General features: G+C 47.8%; 1 protein-coding gene and 1 pseudogene across 4 annotated transcripts in view; both read left to right on the top strand.

The window, feature by feature from the left end:
- SMC3 (structural maintenance of chromosomes 3) overlaps nucleotides 1-17,995 on the top strand; it is a 463,962-nt gene that overhangs the window by 286,563 nt on the left and 159,404 nt on the right. The window lies entirely within an intron of this gene.
- LOC142566182 (uncharacterized) lies at nucleotides 14,399-15,668 on the top strand (annotated as a pseudogene).

The following is a 17,995-nucleotide window of genomic DNA, read 5'->3' as shown; positions in this document are numbered from 1 at the left end:
CCGCTTGCCTGCCGCTGCCGACACAACAATTACCGCTGTCCTCCGCTTCCCCAGGCCTCGAGGCGCCAAAGACTTGCGTAGCTTCCTTGGCCTAGCTTCGTATTTCCGGCGTTTCATACATAACTTTGCCACCATCGCGGCACCGCTCTATCAACTCCTTCCTTCTGGAGCACCCTACGTATGGTCGGACGAATGCCAAACTGCTTTTGACGCCCTCAAGTGTGCCCTCACGTCCGAACCTGTGCTTTTTCATTTCAACAATACTGCTCCCACTCTTCTACATACTGACACCAGCGGCCACGTTATCAGCGCTGTTCTTTTGCAATGTTAGCAAAATTCCGAAGAACCAGTGGTTGCATGTGCAAGTTGCACACTAACAGCTGCAGAGAAAAATTATACGATTACCGAGCAAGAGTGTCTCACCGCTGTTTGGTCTGCCCAAAAATTTTGGCCTTATCTGCATGGCTGCCTCTTTACGGCCGTTACTGATCAACACGACTTGTGCTGGTTGGCGACGCTAAAGAATTTAACGGGACGTCTCGGCCATTGGATACTTCGTTTACAAGAATACGACTTCAACGTCACCTACAAGTCTGGAAAGAATCAGGAGGATACCGATGCTCTCTCTAGTTGTCCCATACCACCGTCTTCAACTGCTGCTTGCTTACCACCTTCCATGAGCAAACCGCAGGACGCGTCTTCTGCATTTTCTTTGCTCGCAGCTCTCGACCGGCTCCCATCCAGCCATTCTTGTACGTTTGCATCTTGCCAACATAGTGACTCCAACTGCCACTCTTTTATGGAACGTATTCGCGGATCATCTCGCAAACCTAATGCTCGGCTCTGTCGGCAGCTCAAAAACTTCAAGATCAAAAATTCAATGTTATACCGGTACGTGTTTCATCCCGAAGGACACTGTTGGGTTCCTGTCGTTCCCTGATCACTTCAGGCCCAGATACTGGAGACCTTTCACGACGATCCCACTGTCGGTCACTTTGGTTTCCATGAAACCTATGAGCGAATCCACAGCCGCTTCTCTTGGCTTGGATTTGTAACCAGTGTAGCAAAATACATGCCTTCCTGTTCGCTCTGCCAACACTGCAAACGACTGACCTCACCTTCGGCTGGACTGCTCCAACCTGTGTCGTGTCCTGAAGCTCTTTCGCAGTCGTTTGTATCGACCTCTACGGACCGCTATCCTTATCCGCTGGCAGTAAATGATGAATCATCACAGCTCTAGCCCATTTGACACGGTACGCTGAAACAGATGCACTATCTTCGATATCCGCAGCGGAGGTTGCAGCCTTTTTTTTTGGAAGCCTTCTTACGAGGCAAAGCACCTCGTGTCCTTTTGAGTGACCGCGGCAGGACTTTTCTGTCTAAGCTTCTCGGCGATGTTCTCCATGTGTCCAATACGATCCATAAAATGACTTCCAGCTACCACCCTCAAACTAATGGCCTTACGGAGCACTTTCATCGCACGCTTTCCGACATGATATCAGTGTACATCAACCCTGACCACACCAATTGGGATGTCATTCTACGATTCATCACTTTCGCATATAACACGGCCGTCCAGCGCACTACGGGGTACTCGCCCTTTTTCCTTGTGTATGGTTGTCAACCGGTCACTATCCTCGACGTTTCTTTCTTTGGTGTCCCCGTGCCTTCGTCCACATCAGTGTGTGAGCAGTTCGTTTCGCGCATTGCCTGGTGTCGCCAACATGCCTGCCTCAACACCGATGCCAGTCAACAAGATCGTAAAACTCGCTATGATGCATCCCACCGTGTTGTTTCCTTCCACCCTGGAGACGAAGTGTTACTGTCGACCCCAGTTTGCGCTCGTGGCTTATGCAAGAAATTCGAATCCCGTTTTATCGGGCCCTACACTGTTCGGGAACAGATTTCGCCAGTTAACTATCCTGTCATTCCTGTTGTTCTGCCTTAGGACAGCCGCTGCCATGCCACCGAGACTGTGCATGTTTCGTGTTTAAAGCCTTTCATACTGCTTTCGCTGCCATAACTAGCGGCCAGGTTGGCCGCTTCCACATGCGGGGTAAATTGTGTGAGCATTATATTACTCCTTCATCTTCTTCATCTGTACCGTATTTACACGAATGTAAGTCGACCCCCCCATATCACATGTGGCAGGAAGAAAAAAAAAAAAGCATACCCGAGGACGCATTTGACAACAAAAATTTATTAGTAGCTGGCATGGTTACTGGACTACTTGTCTTCACTTGTGCCATCGTCCTCACTAGTGCTTCCATCGTCATCGCTGCTACGGTCCCACAGTGCGTCGTCATCCAGCGAAATTCCACATTCGGCAAATGACTGCACCATGACATCTAATGGAACAGTAGCCCATGCCGAACAGCAGCCCAGCTAGTCAAGTCAAACGCGTCAAACTAAGAGCTACAGGGAAAAAGAAACACGTGAGCTGTGCCTGCTCTTCCATGAACTATCACCCCTCCTCATGAGTGTTGTGTGCATTGTAAAACTCTCAAAAATGTTGAAAAACCCTTCCTAAAAGCAAACAAACGCATAGGATAGCGAAAAGCTACGGGTAGAGCCATAAAACAAACTTACAATTGTAACTACGTTGTAGCTCCCCTGATATCTTGTTGGTCTCGCATGTTTAGCTGTGCCATGTTTTGGTTTCGATTGTAAGTCGACCCCCCACTTCAGATTTTCAAATTACAAAAAAACCCCTTTCTTCTGTTTGCTTTTTGAATAAAATAGGCTGTTTTCTGTTTGAATAAAATAGACACTGCTCCTTACTATTCAAACTGGATTAAGTCGTTTTTTTTTTAAAAATCATTATTTAACGTGCTTACTTGAGAGTGACAGCATCGACCTACATGGTGTCAGCCCGTCTGGACATAAAACAAAGTTCTTTGTCACTCAGAGAATTTTGCAAAGGCACTCAGGGAAACTCCCTGGAGAGCTCAAGGAGTTTAGAAATGTCAATTTGGTAGACACCCTGTTAAAGTGTGCTGGAGCATGGTTAAGTGGGCCGAATGGTGCGGCGCTCCCTTGCTGAGGTGCAGACAACAAAAAGTAGACTTACGGCGCTACGAGCAAACTAAAACCTTTTTTAACTGTTTTTCCCTCACGTCCAATGCTTCATTATCTTGTTGCCACTGTGGCCTTTCTGGTTTTGCTCTTGTACCGTCGTTGTGAATAGGAACACGTGCTGTAACGAATGCCTTTTATGTGTAAAAACAGTCGACAGATTTTTTTGACATGCCCGATAATTTGGAAGCCTTTGCGGAGCCGCCACGTACCCCATAAAGTGAATGTATAAGACCGACCGGAATTTCGGATGCAAAACTTTTCATCATCTAACTTTCCCAACTTTTTTTCCGTGACTACTGCCATTCTGATTATATCACAGCCTCTAACCTACGTTCTTCCACGGTGATTCGCTGGTAGCCACCACCGTGGGAACGCTAGACCCAGCTGCTTCGGACGTTTGCTGCCAAGTTTCTCATTTGTACCGTTATTTTCATTTAAAGAATTTGCTGCTGTCAGCAATGAAGCTGACTCCACCTATGTAATCGTGACCAATGGCCTTGAAGCGGAGAAAGCATGCCACATTGCATAATGCCACTGTCTGAAAGTCAACATCACGCAGTGTATTGTGGTGAAGCATACCAAGAGTGTAAAAGGGCAACTGTCACGGGACATAGTATGTATTCCTTAATTATACCCGCAGGCACCCGCCATCTCGTGTGGAAGTACGAGCTGCAATACGCACAATAAATGTACTGGCAGGCCTTGAGAGCTATTTCGGGTGTGCCTGTGGTGATTTGAGCTTTTGGGGCGGTAAAGCAGATGTATTATATTTTTCATATGTTTTTGCAGACCGTAGGAGGTCCAAAAAATTTGGCGTTGACTGGTAGCTAGTTTTTAAGCAAGGATTAGTGCCATGTGTACGTTTCAAAGTCTAAATTAAGTCACTGTTACAAATGTTCTCTGTTCCACCCAAAGTGAAAATGAAATAACGCATTGACGTTGTCTCGGAATGGTTTGCGTTTGAATTTATTTTGATAGTGCTTTCATGTGATTATTTCCTGCGTGTAGTGAAACCACCTCATAAACCCTTACCTGAAAGAGAATGATAGAGTATGTGGCTATATTGTCGTTCAACAAGTTGGGGCTAAATAGAACGGATTCTTTTTGATCTGTTTTCGCCAATATGTAATGTCGGCATAATTTTGGCTTCAAGCTTAGTGTGGGGAGCTCTATGCCACCTTTGTCAACCGGATAAGTAGCTACATCCGGACACTCCCAGATGGCCTTCGTGAAGTAGCCTCAGCACTTCACTTTGCAATGAAGATGGTATAATGACATGGCTGCCGTGTAGCACGCAGCTTCCTTCCACACTCATTTCATTCATATGCTTATTATAGGTCTTTCCTTGATAGCCGAGTCCGACTCTGTCACCACTCCACAACGCTTCCCTGACTTTTGCCATTACTGGGTCCCTAGCAGTGACTTGTGCCTCAAGGCAGGATGACAGTACATGGGGGTAAATCTTTTGGAGCATAAATACTTCGACTGGACCATCTACGGCAAATTCTTCAGTCTGTAGTGGGAGACGGCTCAGTGCGTCCGCATGTTCAATGCTGCGGCTGGGCCTGTAGGAGATTGTGTAGTGGTACCCAGGCAATAGTAGAGCCCACCGAAGTGCCCTCAGAGAGCAACACTCAGGAACTGGTGAGCTTACTCCCAGTAAGCCGACCAATGGCTTATGATCAGTGACGACTTCGAAGTGCCGACCCCGCAAATACATTCTGAATTTGATGATGCCAAATACTGGGCTTAGAGCCTCCTTGTCCAGTTGTCTGCAGTTTCTTTCAGCTGCGACAAAAATTTGTAATGCTAAAGCAACTGGACGTTCTTCCCCAGAAAGTTCTCGTTGCGCCAGGAGCGTGCCGAGACCATATGGTGATGCGTTGCAAATCAGGACTGACTGCTTTGCTAGATCAAAGTGTGCCAAGACTGTGTTAGAGGCTAGCAGTTCCTTGCTTCTTTGGAAGGCCAATTGTTCTTTAGTCATCCAGCACCAGGGAGACCCCGCTACCAGTAAGCAGTTTAAGGGATGCAGAACTGAGGATAGGTTAGGTGTAAACCTTCTGTAGTATTTAACAAAGCCCAAATAAATCTGTAGCACCTTCACATTCTGGGGCACGGGAGCTGCTAGTAAAGCTTCAGTCTTGGAAGAATTCAGGCGAAGGCCCCCTGTGCTGATGATGTGCCCCAGGTCATCCACTTCAGAAATCTAGAACTTGCATTTCGATGGTTTCAGTCGCAGCCCCGCTGCTTTGAGGTGCTCCAGAACCAGGCACACATTCGGCCAGTGATCAGCGTCATCTGCACCAGTTACAAGAATATCATCAAAGTATACAGAGAAAAGATGGGGAATGCGGGAGATAGAAATTCAAGACGATGAGCAAAATGTGAACAAGGTGAATGCGGGAGCCAACGTTTCGACAAGGGGACTTGTCGGCTAGCCACTTGCCTAGCCGGCTAGCCACAAGTCCACTTGTCGAAACGTTGGCTCCTGCATTCACCTTGTTCACATTTTGCTCATCTTCAAAGTATAGAGTCACATGATTTAAATCATGTAGAAGGTTTTTCATTTCTGTCTGAAGTATGGCTGGCGCTGATTAGACTTGAAAAGGTAGCTGTATAAATTGGTATAAACCCTTTGGGGTGTGTTGATTGTGACATACTTAAGAGCATCTTAGTGCAGCTCAACCTGTTGGTATGCATCTTGCAAGTAAAGCTTCGTGAGCTTTATGCCTCCCGTTGTTTTGGCGAACAGTTCTTCTGTGCAAGGAATCGGGTTAGTTTCCAATACCATAACTGGATTTATCGTTGCTTTAAAGTCGCTACACAGTCGCACACGCCCATCCTGCTTCAAAACGGGAACTATCGGAGTTGCTCATTGGGATGTCCTGACTGGTCATTTGCTCCCCTTGCGCTCCATTCTCTGTAATTCTTGAATAACTTTATCTCGCAATGTGAACATTACCACTCGCGGCTTGAATGACTTAGGCTTAGCATTCTCCTGTACAGTAATCTGGGCTGCAACACCACGGAATGTCTCGAGCCTTTGGCAAAAACTTCATGAAACTGGCTTACCACATCTTCCACTGATGCTACTGCATTGACATCCTCTGGTTTGGCAATGCCCAGCTGGAACTCTTTCATCCAACTTCTGCCGAACAATGTGGGGCACGGTCCCTTGACAAGAAACAATGGCAATGTACTCTCTTGTTTGCCTAGCCTCACCGTTTCCATACACTCGCATGACGAGTTTCTTGTCGCCGAAAAAGCTTTGTAGTTGCACTCGTGACGGTTGCAATGTTGCTTTACGAAATAGTTCACTTAACTTCTCACCCTTTTGTCAACACACTGGCTCCTGGATCCATTTCCATTTCTAACAGGACGCCATTGACACTGACCTCTATACGCGTGGGCTCCACCCCTACCTCATAGTGTGGCCACATGTCGAACGTTTTTAGTTGCTCGTCTGGCCGCTCCTCGCGTCCTTCAGACTCGTCCGTGTTGTGCACCTGCTGCATACCATGCGACTGGGTTCTTCCTGGCTGTGCATTGCCTGCTTTGTAGACTCTGGCTATATGACCCTTCTTTCCGCACTTGTAGCACACGCTTTTGATGAATCTGCAGTGATATGCTGGATGATTCCCTCCACAGTGGAAACAGCTATTCTACCACCTGGACGTCACAAATTTGGTAGCTGCCAGTGTCAGTCCGGTAGGTTCAGCCATCTCTTGCATGCCTAAGGCTCGAGCATCTTTTCTCAGTGCCTCGATAGCAACAACCGTATTCTTTGCCGTCCCAAACTTGAAGTTAGTGGTCTCCAATAACCGTGTCTCCACGGGGACATCGTTGATACCTGAGACAATCTGATCCCAAAGCATCCTTTCGCGGAATATTCCGAAGTTGCAGTCATCTGCTAGTTTTTCTAATGCTGCAATAATATCGCTCACTGGTTCATCCAGGAAAAACACGGGGAAGGCGGGAGATGGAAATTCAAGACGATGAGCAAAACGAGAACAATGTGAAAGCAGGAGTCAGCGTTTTGACAAGTGGACTTGTCTTCTTCAAGGCGACATATGCATTCCTCGCCACAGTATATATAGGTGGGGTTCTTCTAAAGGGGAGAGGGCGTAAGGCGGGTGGGTACAGCAACGAGCGAAGGTGTGTTAGCGCTGAGGGTGTAGAATTGAGAATAAAGGAGCGCTGTGCACAAGGCCAGGGACATGGCCGTCTGTCAATCACGTGTCAACGGCCGTGTGTCAGTTGGTGTGTCAACGGCATGCACAGCAGCCCTCTATTACCTGTTTCGCTGGTGGTCGTGGGCTATCGTGGACTATTGTGTCTCTGAAAAAGATAATAGAAAGAGCAGCAGAAACCAGTGCTCGTGGAAAAAAAAAATAATCGAAATGGAATAAATAAAAGAAAGAAAACACTAAAAAAAACAAACTAAGTGTTGTTGCCTGTATCTTGAAATTTAGCATAGCGAATAGATCCTGAAGCTCTCTTTGAAACGTTTATGCGTGATGGTGAAACTTCATCATCACGTCCAACGAGGTTGTCTTTCAATGGGTATCTGGCCATTAGGGAATCAGTGGCAATGATTCCGCTGATAACACTGCTCACACATCACATCAAGAAGAGCACAGCGTTCTCATTCCGCTTTCGAGGACAGACGCCGCAAAGCAGCTTCAACAACTGGTACGCAGTCTCTCGTTGGCCGAGTGGAACTTGCCAAACTTAAGACTTGTACGACTGCATCGATTAAACCCCTCACTGCAATTCCAGCCTCCGTTCAGATTTTCTTGATGTGAAGCTACCCTTCTCTGTCGTCTTTGGTTAGGAGTGGCCGTCACAAAGGAATACTCTACGTTAATTGGAGGGACCGACAGTGCAGCATGCGAGGTTTGTGGCACCGAAGAAAATATTGACCACCTGCTGTGCCACTGTCCACGATATGCCCCAGAAAGACAAGAACTTGCTAACGCTTTCCAAAAACTGGACAATCTGCTGCTTTCCGTGCAGGTGCTGCTGGAACACCGCCCCATCGCTTGTCGGCCCGTGAAGGCACTTTTGTGCTTCTTGAGGATGACAGGCTTTTGTGAATGTCTGTGACTATTGGTGCAAGTACTATTAGACCACATGCGTCAGCAAACTCACCGCTAATTTCCTTCTTTCCTTCCCTCCTCTTTCTCCATGTCATCTTTGTTTTCTCCTTTCCCATTCCCCTGGTGTATGGTAGCCAACCGCACATTATTCTGGTTAACCTCCCAGCCTTCTGCTTTTCTCTTTCTTTCCTTCCTTCCTTCCTTCCTTCTGTGCCTATTGGTTGCAGTATCTTTAAAGGGACACTAAAGGTTAATATTAAGTCAACGTGGACTGTTGAAATACCATCCCAGAAACCTCGAAACGCTTGTTTCAGGCGAAGAAGGTACTTATTTTAAGAGCAAATGCATTCTTAAGCATCCGCGTACCTCTAGCGCAGTTCAAATCGCCTGCCCTCCGATAGAGGAGTGGTGACGTCATGGTCTCATAGTGACGTTTCGCTGTCGGTGAGTAAAACGGCGCTATGGCTCTTCTGCGCGAAACGCACAGACAGAAACAGAGCCAAGACAGAGCGACAGCAGCGCGAAAGCGGAACTATGGTGGCTAGTGGAAGGGAAAGCGCGTGACGATAAGCTTATTCTTTATTTTATGACACCAACTTTGACGCTCGTTGCAATGGACGACCCTGGCAACGACACATTGGCTCACGATGCTGGGCTCGACTTCAGCGATTTAAGGGGGGAGGCTACCCTGGATACCGGACTTTTTTATTTTTTAGGATATCGGTACGAAACTTTCAGGGTACGTACACACCACCGAACTATGAGGAACTGCAAAGTTTCATGAACACGTGTTTATTAGTTCCAGAGTTATTGAGGTCTAGCTAGGTGGTTCATGTATATGCCTGAGGAAGAGCCTGGAGAAATGCCAGGATATCGCAGGAAGCTGAAATTCACTGTGATGATCCCTTGATAGATATCACAGGGAGCTAAAGAGCCTTTTAAGGGGGGAGGCTACACTTGAAATACAACTTTTTTATTTGTGGACAGATCTGAACGAAATTTTCACACTTTGTGTATTTTAATATGCAGATTCTAAAAATATAATTAATTTTGCCACAGGATAAGTAGTTTCTGATATACTCTAAATACATTGTATAAGCTGAGTCCTTTGTTTGGAGGAAAATTAGCATCTAAACAGAAAACCCTAACACAGTAATTTGAGTATAAAGACTATCTAGGATGTTCAGGGAGTGCCATAAGGTATTATTCAATGTTCTAGGCTAATCTGAGCAAGAGTTAGAGTTCATCAAAGTTGTGAGAAAAAAATGCCATCTTGACATGTCAAGCATGTGACCCATTTCAAAAGCTTTTTAAAAAGAGTGCTGCTTTGAAAAGGTGCATATTGCTTACTGCATACATTTATCTTTCTGGCAAAAAAAAAATTATGTTGATAGCTGAAATAGGACAGAAGCTATTTTACCTCCAAAATTGGAAGTCTGTCGGTATTGTTGTTTTGAGAAATCAAGGAAAAACATTCTGCAACATCTTTATTGAGAACATACCAATAAAATCTCAAGGAAATTCACCAGGGGCATAATCTGGATACATCCTATCTTTTTGCCGCTTTTTGGCCAGCTTCCTTGTGCTCAAAGAGGCTTCTTGCTGGAGTTCGCACTTCGAAGGTCCGGCGCTCCGGACGTTTTCCGGCGCTCGCTGCGCGCTCGCTACTTTCTTCAGTCGTGAAGGAAACGGTGCCTGCACGATCTGTGCCAATACGCGTGGCGTGGGCGGACGAAGTGTTGACGCTAGACGTGCCAGTTTGCAGCTCGGAACTCGATCCGGTAGAATGTCCAGGCAGACCAGCAACCGGCAACTCCGCGAGTATGACAGGCCTAGCCGCCTTCCGTCGCGCATTCCACAGCCGCTTCACGCGTAGTAGCCTTGAGACGACTATCTTTTTCCAGCCATTCGGGCAGCGAAATGAGCATCTTATCAAACGTCGCGAAGCAAGCGGCTGAACAAACGTAGACAGCGGCGCGATGAAACCAGAGATAAACAAATGTAGCGAGCCGCGTGAGCGGTCGAGCGCGCGCCGACGAGCACCGGACCAATAGGAGCGAGGCGCGCGGGGGGTGTGCGCGCTTTGGCCAATCGGCGGCACGGACGCATCCTCCAGAAATGACGCGATAGCGTCGGTTTCCCTTCACCGACGCCATTTTGAACTGGTGCAAAATGCGCACAAAGAAAACAGCTTCAAAACAAGCGCAAGATGGCGGCCATCGGCCACCGCGTTCGCAAATGGTGACGGCGCGAAGTTTGAACATTTTTGACCAAATTTTGCTGATTTCGCGTTCACCCTGGCCCCTTTAAGCGCGATTTTTTATTATTTTCCGATTAAATTTAGCTTCTAGATTTCGCGGAGGGATTCTTGAATGTATAAACGTAGCGAAAATGCACTTTTCCGAAAATCGACTTTTTTGTGATTTTTTGCCGTTTCAAGACCCGCGTCCCCCCTTAAGATGCCGTTCAGAAGCGCGTTCAAATCCCGCAGGCTAGAGCCTGCGGGATTTGAACGTGCTGCTCCGGCCAATCAGCGCTCCGCATTGCATCGCGGGAAAATGCCAATAGCACCTCAACCGCTCCTACAATGCCATTTTGCAAGGCGGCAAAACAGAGACAAAAAATTTACGGTCAAAACGACAGCAAGATGGCGCGGGCAGGCCGCAAAGGCCGGGAATGGCGCGCGCGCGAAGTTTGACTTCATTTCAGCATTTGCGCGTGTTTTGTGGTTTGCGGTGGCCTCAAAAGTAGCGTTTTTTTGGTACTTTGAGGTTCAATTAGGTGCTGATAATTGCAGAACGGGTAGTTTATGAGACATACAACCCAAAAATATGGTTTTTCAAAAATCGACTTTTTCGCGATTGTTCGGTTTTCCAGGGCCGCGTCCCCCCTTAAGCACTGATGAACGTGACTTGCTGCTGAGGGCTCGCGCTGCCGGCGTCGTTGCGTACTACTACGACGGCAACTGTATGTCATGACTGTACATATTCGCACATTTGTAGCTTTTTTTTCGTAAAAACCAAATGCCACACTCACCGCCTCATCTTCGACCTGCAGTTGTTCTTGTGCGTCGGAGAATGCAGGCAAGACCGACGGAACAGCACTACGGGAAAGCATTGCTTTGAAAGGCACTCCACACGACTTCAGTAAGTCGGCGTTGAAGTCGTAATCCTCTGGACGAAAGTGCAGCAAGCACACTAAGTGATTTTTTGGCTCTTTGCCAATGCACTGTGGCAGAGGTACGGTACTTAACCGCTTCGGACGGAGAGGTTCACTCGTTAGCACACAGTGATGAGTAACGTTGGATCCGCCGCTGCAACTGCCCTTGGCCAAATTCCGCGGGCCGTTCACGCATCCTACGACATCAACGTGGCATGCTCGCTGCTTGTTCCAAATGCAAGTTTTGAAAGCCAGCAGAACCAGCACAGCATGACGCGATAACGGAACAACTGAAACTCCAAAGCGCGCGCGGCGCAGAGTCGAGCAAAAACGAAACCTTTCGACCACCCATACTACTCAAGGGTAACGTCAAAATGTTATTTTTTCTTAGAATCGAACAGAAGTAGACAAGTAGCATTTTCTTCCGTTTTATGACCATGTGAAATGATCTTTTTAATACGAGTAGTTGAGTACTAGTGACATCAATTATGATGAGGAGTGCCTTCGTCATCGGGCTAGTACTGGAATATCGCTGGGGGGGTCTCAAGTCGTGTCATGCATTTACTTCAATTTCTCGGTTACTAAAGCTCTGTTTGCGATTATATTGACGCCTTAGACGTTCTAGAGCATTGCTTTATCACTTTAATTTGACTTCATAGTAACCCTCAGTGTCCCTTTAACTTGTGGCTAAGGTATGATTCTCTGTAGTTTCTTTCTCGTTCAGATCGGAAATTTGTAACGTGTAAAGTTTAGGTTCATCAAAGTTATGACCTGGTTGGTGGAAGTGCTCGGCGACGGCTTTTGGAAGCTTTTTAGCTGTGTACGTGCGATGTCCGTTTGGTCTTATGTTCATTGATTGTCCCGTTTCCCCGATATCCTGTAAGAAACAGTATATAGGCGAAACAGGACAATAAACAGGTAACAGTGAAACAGGTAATAGAGGGCTGCTGTGCATGCCGTTGACACGCCGGCTGAAGCACGCCCGTTGACATGTGAGTAACAAATGGCCGTGTCGCTGGCCTTGTGCCTAGCACTCCTTGATTCTCAATTCTACACCCTCGTCACTAACACACCTTTGCTCGTTGCCGCCCCCACCCACTTTACCCCCTTTCCCCAGACGAACCGCACCTATATATACTGTGGCGAGGAAAGCTCATGTCGCCTTGAAGAAGACAAGTCACATGTCGAAACGTGTGCTCCCGCTTTCACTTTGTTCTCGTTTTGCTCATCGTCTTACTGGCTCATCGTCAGGTCTGTGCCTTGAGAAGAACCTGAAGGTTGCCACAAATTCCGACACTTTCGGTGTGTAATGCTCATTGAGTATCGTAAGTATTGTATCCAAATTCTCGTCCGCAGGTTTCTGCAGCGCAACTAGGGTCTGCAGGAGTGAGTGCGTTCCTGTTCCACAGCATTTGAGGAACACGGCTGTCTTCTTTTCTTCTGGCACATCATTGACTGCAAAGTAACGCTCTACTCACTCATGATACTTCATCCAATCCGTGGCTGCTGCTTCGAAAGCTTCCAGTTTCCCAATAGTTGCTGGCATAGCTGTAGGTAGTGTCGGTGTTGCTGCTGCGTAGGCTGAAATAATCCCACCCTTATCGCCACTTGTGAAGACCAGCCTCAAAGCACGTAAATGGGCCAGGAAACACTCGCATATCATAGTAGGGGCGAGAACCGCACTGACTGCCTTACGTCATGTGCGCCTCTTTTATTATCGGGGAACTGTGGTGATGGTTGCGCCACCTTGCATACAATGATGCCATCACTTGCCTTAGATATCGCACCACCTGCTGAACGTCACCGTGGGACGCAGTTCAAATTTGATTGCAGATGTTAACAGAGATGGTACTACTTCTTCTGTTGGCGCGTTTGATGCGCCAAACTTGCTCGGAGGCTATCCTTCGGCTTATGGTTGAGCTCACAGTGTCTCATCCCTTACCTATGCTAGAGTCAGGGGCATAGCCGAAGGTGGGGGGAGGGGTTCTTATGGGACTTCAGCCTCCCCCCCCTCCCCCTTCTTGAAATTTTTTCAAGCTGTCATGCACCGCCGACCATACAACCTCCGGCGCCGGAAATCATTCTGGATTTTGTCTAGAATGGCTTTGTCACGCTCGAAAAGACATTTCAGCACGAACATTGCAAACTCGGACTCGATTTCGCGGCGATACCCATGCACCGGGAGTCACATGATGCAAGGAGCCCCATCTGAGCACAAAGTTTCAAGGGCGTTTTGATGGCGAGCGGGCTCGTTGCGGTATCTCGCGGAGGCCGTGGAATCTACGGAGCGCATGGATTTATGGCTCTAAAGTTCTCATAAACATTTGATACGAAAGGTGCATTGACACTTTCAAAGTCATGCTTTAGATTTTCAATTCCGAAACTTTGCGGGTTTGATGTTGTTATAAACATTTGATGCCAAATTTGCGTTAGCTTTTCTAAATTCGTACATCGGACCATACAAAGAGACAAGCCAAATTAACACACTATCAGACAAGTCGACAAAGCACGCAGCTAGGTCCGATGAGACAAAGCGTTGTGGTGGTTCATTTGTGCCATCATGTCAAAGAAAAGAATATCAACAATTTTTTCACCTGCGCGAAATCATCCATGTCAAGACACTAAAGCCAGTAAAGCTAAGGTAACAGGGTGTCTACCAACCAAGAAAACTGGGAATTCTCAGGGAATTCGAATAGTCTAGAAAAACTCGGGGAAAACTCAGGGTGGCACGCGTGGGACGCAGGTGGCAAAGCAGAGGGCGACTGTAGCTTCGCGCCCTGCCGTAACGTTGCTGCGATCTGCCGACGCCAGCAGAGGTACAAAGTATCGAACTGTCTCGCGTTTCTTTTTTTTTTTTTTTTTTCAGTTTTAGTGACCCCGTTCTGACCCGACTTGGTTTAGTTACTGCAGTGGTGCAGCCGGCAAGCTTTGTTTGGTGCGACAAGTATGAGCGCATCCAAGTGTACTTTCATCCAGGGCTGGATGAATCCGAAACATTGCGAGTTTGCTGCCTGGGTTAGGCCCATCGAAAATAATGCGAGCGTGGCGTACTGTACACTATGCAGAAAGCATTTTTTGCTGAGCAACATGGGAAGAAGAGTGGTGACAAGTCACGCTGTAAGTAGGAAGCACCAACTCGCTGCAAACGGAGAGGACACCTTCTGTAGCTTCGTTTCTTACGCCGCCAGCAAGTGAGCCGTCGGGCGCTGTTGTGATCAAAGCAGGGTCAGTGGCGTCAGGTTTTGCGCCGCTTTCATCTGCTTCGACCACAGCTACGGACATCCAACCCGAGCGTGCGGCAAAGGATATTTTTCAACGTGACACAGAAGTGACAAATGCTGAGGTGATGTGGTGTCTCAATGCTTTCATGACGCACACGTCATTCCGTGCTGCCGCGACATCGGCTTCTTTGTTCCCGTTGATGTTCCGATCATCAGCTACTGCCAAGAAAGTGCAGCTTGGCAAAGATAAGGTGGGATATACTATTGTCTATGGCCTCGCACCTCTCTTTAGAGAGAGCCTCGTGTCGGAATTTTACCAAGTCTCCTACCTTGTCTTAGCGTTTGACGAATCGTTAAACAAAGTTGCACAAAAGGAGCAAATGGACGTGTTGGTTCACTTTTGGTTGGATGCGCAGGGAAGCGTGAAAACACGCTACCTGACGTCATGCTTTCTTGGGCACACACGAGCTGAAGAATTGGTGTCTGCATTTAAGAGTGCCACTGATGGACTCTCACGTTAGAAAATTCTTCAGGTATCAATGGACGGGCTAAACGTAAACATGAAGTTTGTCCGTGAGATCAAGCAAAAACTGTGGGAACCCAATGACGGCCGCCAAATTCTCGACGTTGGAAGCTATGGCCTTCATGTAGTGAACGGCGCATTCAAAACCGAACATGCGGCAACAGGGTGGCAACTTGTGGAATTTCTCCGGGCTATGTACAATTTATTTAAATGCGTACCTGCCCGACGTGCTGAATACGCACGCATTACCGGGAGCAACATTTACCCTTTGACGTTTTGCTCTGTGCGATGGCTTGAAAATGTTCGTGTAATTTCGAGGGCTCTTGAGGTCCTGCCTTACCTAAAGGTGTACGTTGAGTCGTGTCGAAACGAGAACAAGCGACCGACCAACGCCAGTTACAACGTCGTTTAAACATCCATCCACGATCCTCTGTTGTATGCAAAGCTAACTTTTATGCTTTGTATCGCGGAAGAATTGCAGCCATTCTTGGCTCAGTTCCAGACGAATTCGCCTATGCTTCCATTTCTTGGTAGAGCATTGGAAAATCTTCTGCGATCACTAATGAGTAGAATAGTGAAGAAAGAAGTGATGATGGCAGCAGACAGTCCGTTGAAGTTGATAAAGGTTGACAGGGACCAGCATGCGAACGTTCTTGCGACGCCCAAGATCGACCTTGGCTTTGCTTTGAAGAATGCGCTCCAAAAGGCCCCAAAACTTTCAGATGGTACTATTTTTGAGTTCAGAAGGGACTGCTCTGCTTTCATAAAGAACTGCGCCAAAAAAATAGCTGAAAGGTCGCCGTTGAAATTTAAGCTGACAAGGGGATCGTCCTCTCTAAATCCCACGTGCGCGCTGATTCCTGAGCTAGGGGAAAGGCGTTTCACTGATGCACTCAAAATTGTGATGGAACACCAATGGATGACCGGAGCAGAAGCTGATCGGGCTATGTGGTCCTACAAGCATGTGTGCTCCTTAGCCTCGGCGCAAGCAGCGTTGAAAAATTTTGACAGGAGCACGGGTCGGCTGGATACCCTTTGGGCAGGCATCTGTGGTTCACACAAGGAACTACTCACTTTTGCCAAGATGATTCTCTCTCTTTCGCACGGAAATGCGTCTGTGGAGCGGAGATTTTCTGTTAACAAGGGCTGTCTTGTCAAAAATCAGAAGGAACAATCTCTGGTCGCCCAACGAATCGTCTTTGACGCCGTGTCATCGTCCGGAGGAGTTGCCAGCGTAGAAGTGACCAAGAGAATGCGTCACATGGTCCGTGGGGTGAACGCACGGTGGAGGGAGGAGATAGAAAGGACGAAAACAGTAAGTGCCGACGCACTCGAGAACGAACGAGAAAGGAAGCGTGTCGCTGTATCTTTGAAGCAGCTCGAGCTAGAGAAACAGAAAGTGTTGGCTGACGCCGAGATGCAGGTGTCCCTCATTCAAACTGAAATAAACTCTCTAAAACAGTGAAACGCAACATTGGGGCGTTGTGCGCGAGCTGAGCGTAAATCAGAGCGGTTGACGTTGACTTTGTAGCTGCTGAGAGAGAATCACTTGTGAGAAAGTTCGGGCCTCAAACCAAAATGGTTGCTATCACTTGATAAATATAGCTCACTTTGAAAAATATTTGCTTCTACGTGCGCCTCCTTTTTTTCGTATTTGACAATATTCGACTCAATTTGCAAAGGGTTTTACCATTTTTTTATCGAGAATATTTTACTTGCTGTGCATTTTACTAACCCCTTCCTTGTGTTTTCTTTTTCAATGAAGTAAACATTACACCTTACTATTCAAACTAGATTAAGCATTTTTATTATTGCAGTAGCAATTATATGGACTCTCCAGGTGCGTTGTTACCGTCGCCATAGCCGTGAGTCTCCGTATAAAGTCCAAGGGCGATAAAATCATCGCCGTGCCCCGCATGCTGTATCTATGAGTGAAAGCCTAGAACCGTTGATAGCGGCTCAATCTCGGGCACTCGAGGGAGGAAAGCGGCGAGGAAGTGCACCGTCGCCGGCAGGGCACCAGGGGAACGGACGGGACGTTCATTTAAGGGATCGACATCTGTTTGTGGGCAGGCGCCAGTAAGAGCGGGCGCGAGAGAGAAGATCTGGGTGCTTTTGCTCCTTGAATATATGACTTCCTAAGCGCTACAGAGGAGGTTGCTTAGCGCATGTGTGTAGGCGTTTGTCTCTAGGCGTGCCGGCATTGCGGAGTGGGTTCGAGTTTGTTTACGCTCGGACGCTGGCTGCCGGCGCGGTAAAATAGGTGTAGCAGTGGGCACTGACGCCCGATGTGGCGACCGCTTTTACGGACATGTTGTGTCGTGGCTGCGGCGCTCGTGCTCAGTCAGTTGAGCGCAAGTGGCTGAAAGGCCGCCGGTGGCGATGACTGACTCAGCACCAGTGCCTCAGGCGCCAGAATGTTGACATCTGTCCGATGTACCTTCAGAGGCAAAGTTCTTACTGCTGTTGCAGAAGTCGTGGGGCGTGGTAGTGCTCGTGCTTAGTGTCACAAGTTGGACGTAATTATGCTTATTCAATCGTCTACTTTACTAATTGTAACAACGTGCCATTGTTTCGCATTATTGCCGGCACCTCCAGGACACCAAAGCTAGAACCCGGACTGGTCCATGGGTTGGGGCTCGCCGAGGCCTGCGCGTACCTCGGGTGTATAAGATGGCATGTCCGCTATCGCGGACAGCCACTTTTTTTTATGCGAACACCCCCTGGTACGCTTCGGCCTCCGCGGCACCAACCCACGGGGTGCCTTGCTTCCAGCCTGGATCCCCCCGCTACCCGTTGGGTGCCCTGGAGATGCTGCGCTGTCTGCTATATTATCACCTAAAGAGCTCTCCTGAGTCCTCCGTTTGCCGGTTACATGTGAGCTCCTGGAGCAGTGCTTGTAAAAAATCTCA

The sequence above is a fragment of the Dermacentor variabilis genome, unplaced genomic scaffold (assembly GCF_050947875.1).
Source record: "Dermacentor variabilis isolate Ectoservices unplaced genomic scaffold, ASM5094787v1 scaffold_12, whole genome shotgun sequence".
Classification (NCBI taxonomy): domain Eukaryota; kingdom Metazoa; phylum Arthropoda; class Arachnida; order Ixodida; family Ixodidae; genus Dermacentor; species Dermacentor variabilis.
Note: the sequence above shows the minus strand (reverse complement) of the source record. Positions and strands in the feature narration are given on the sequence as shown.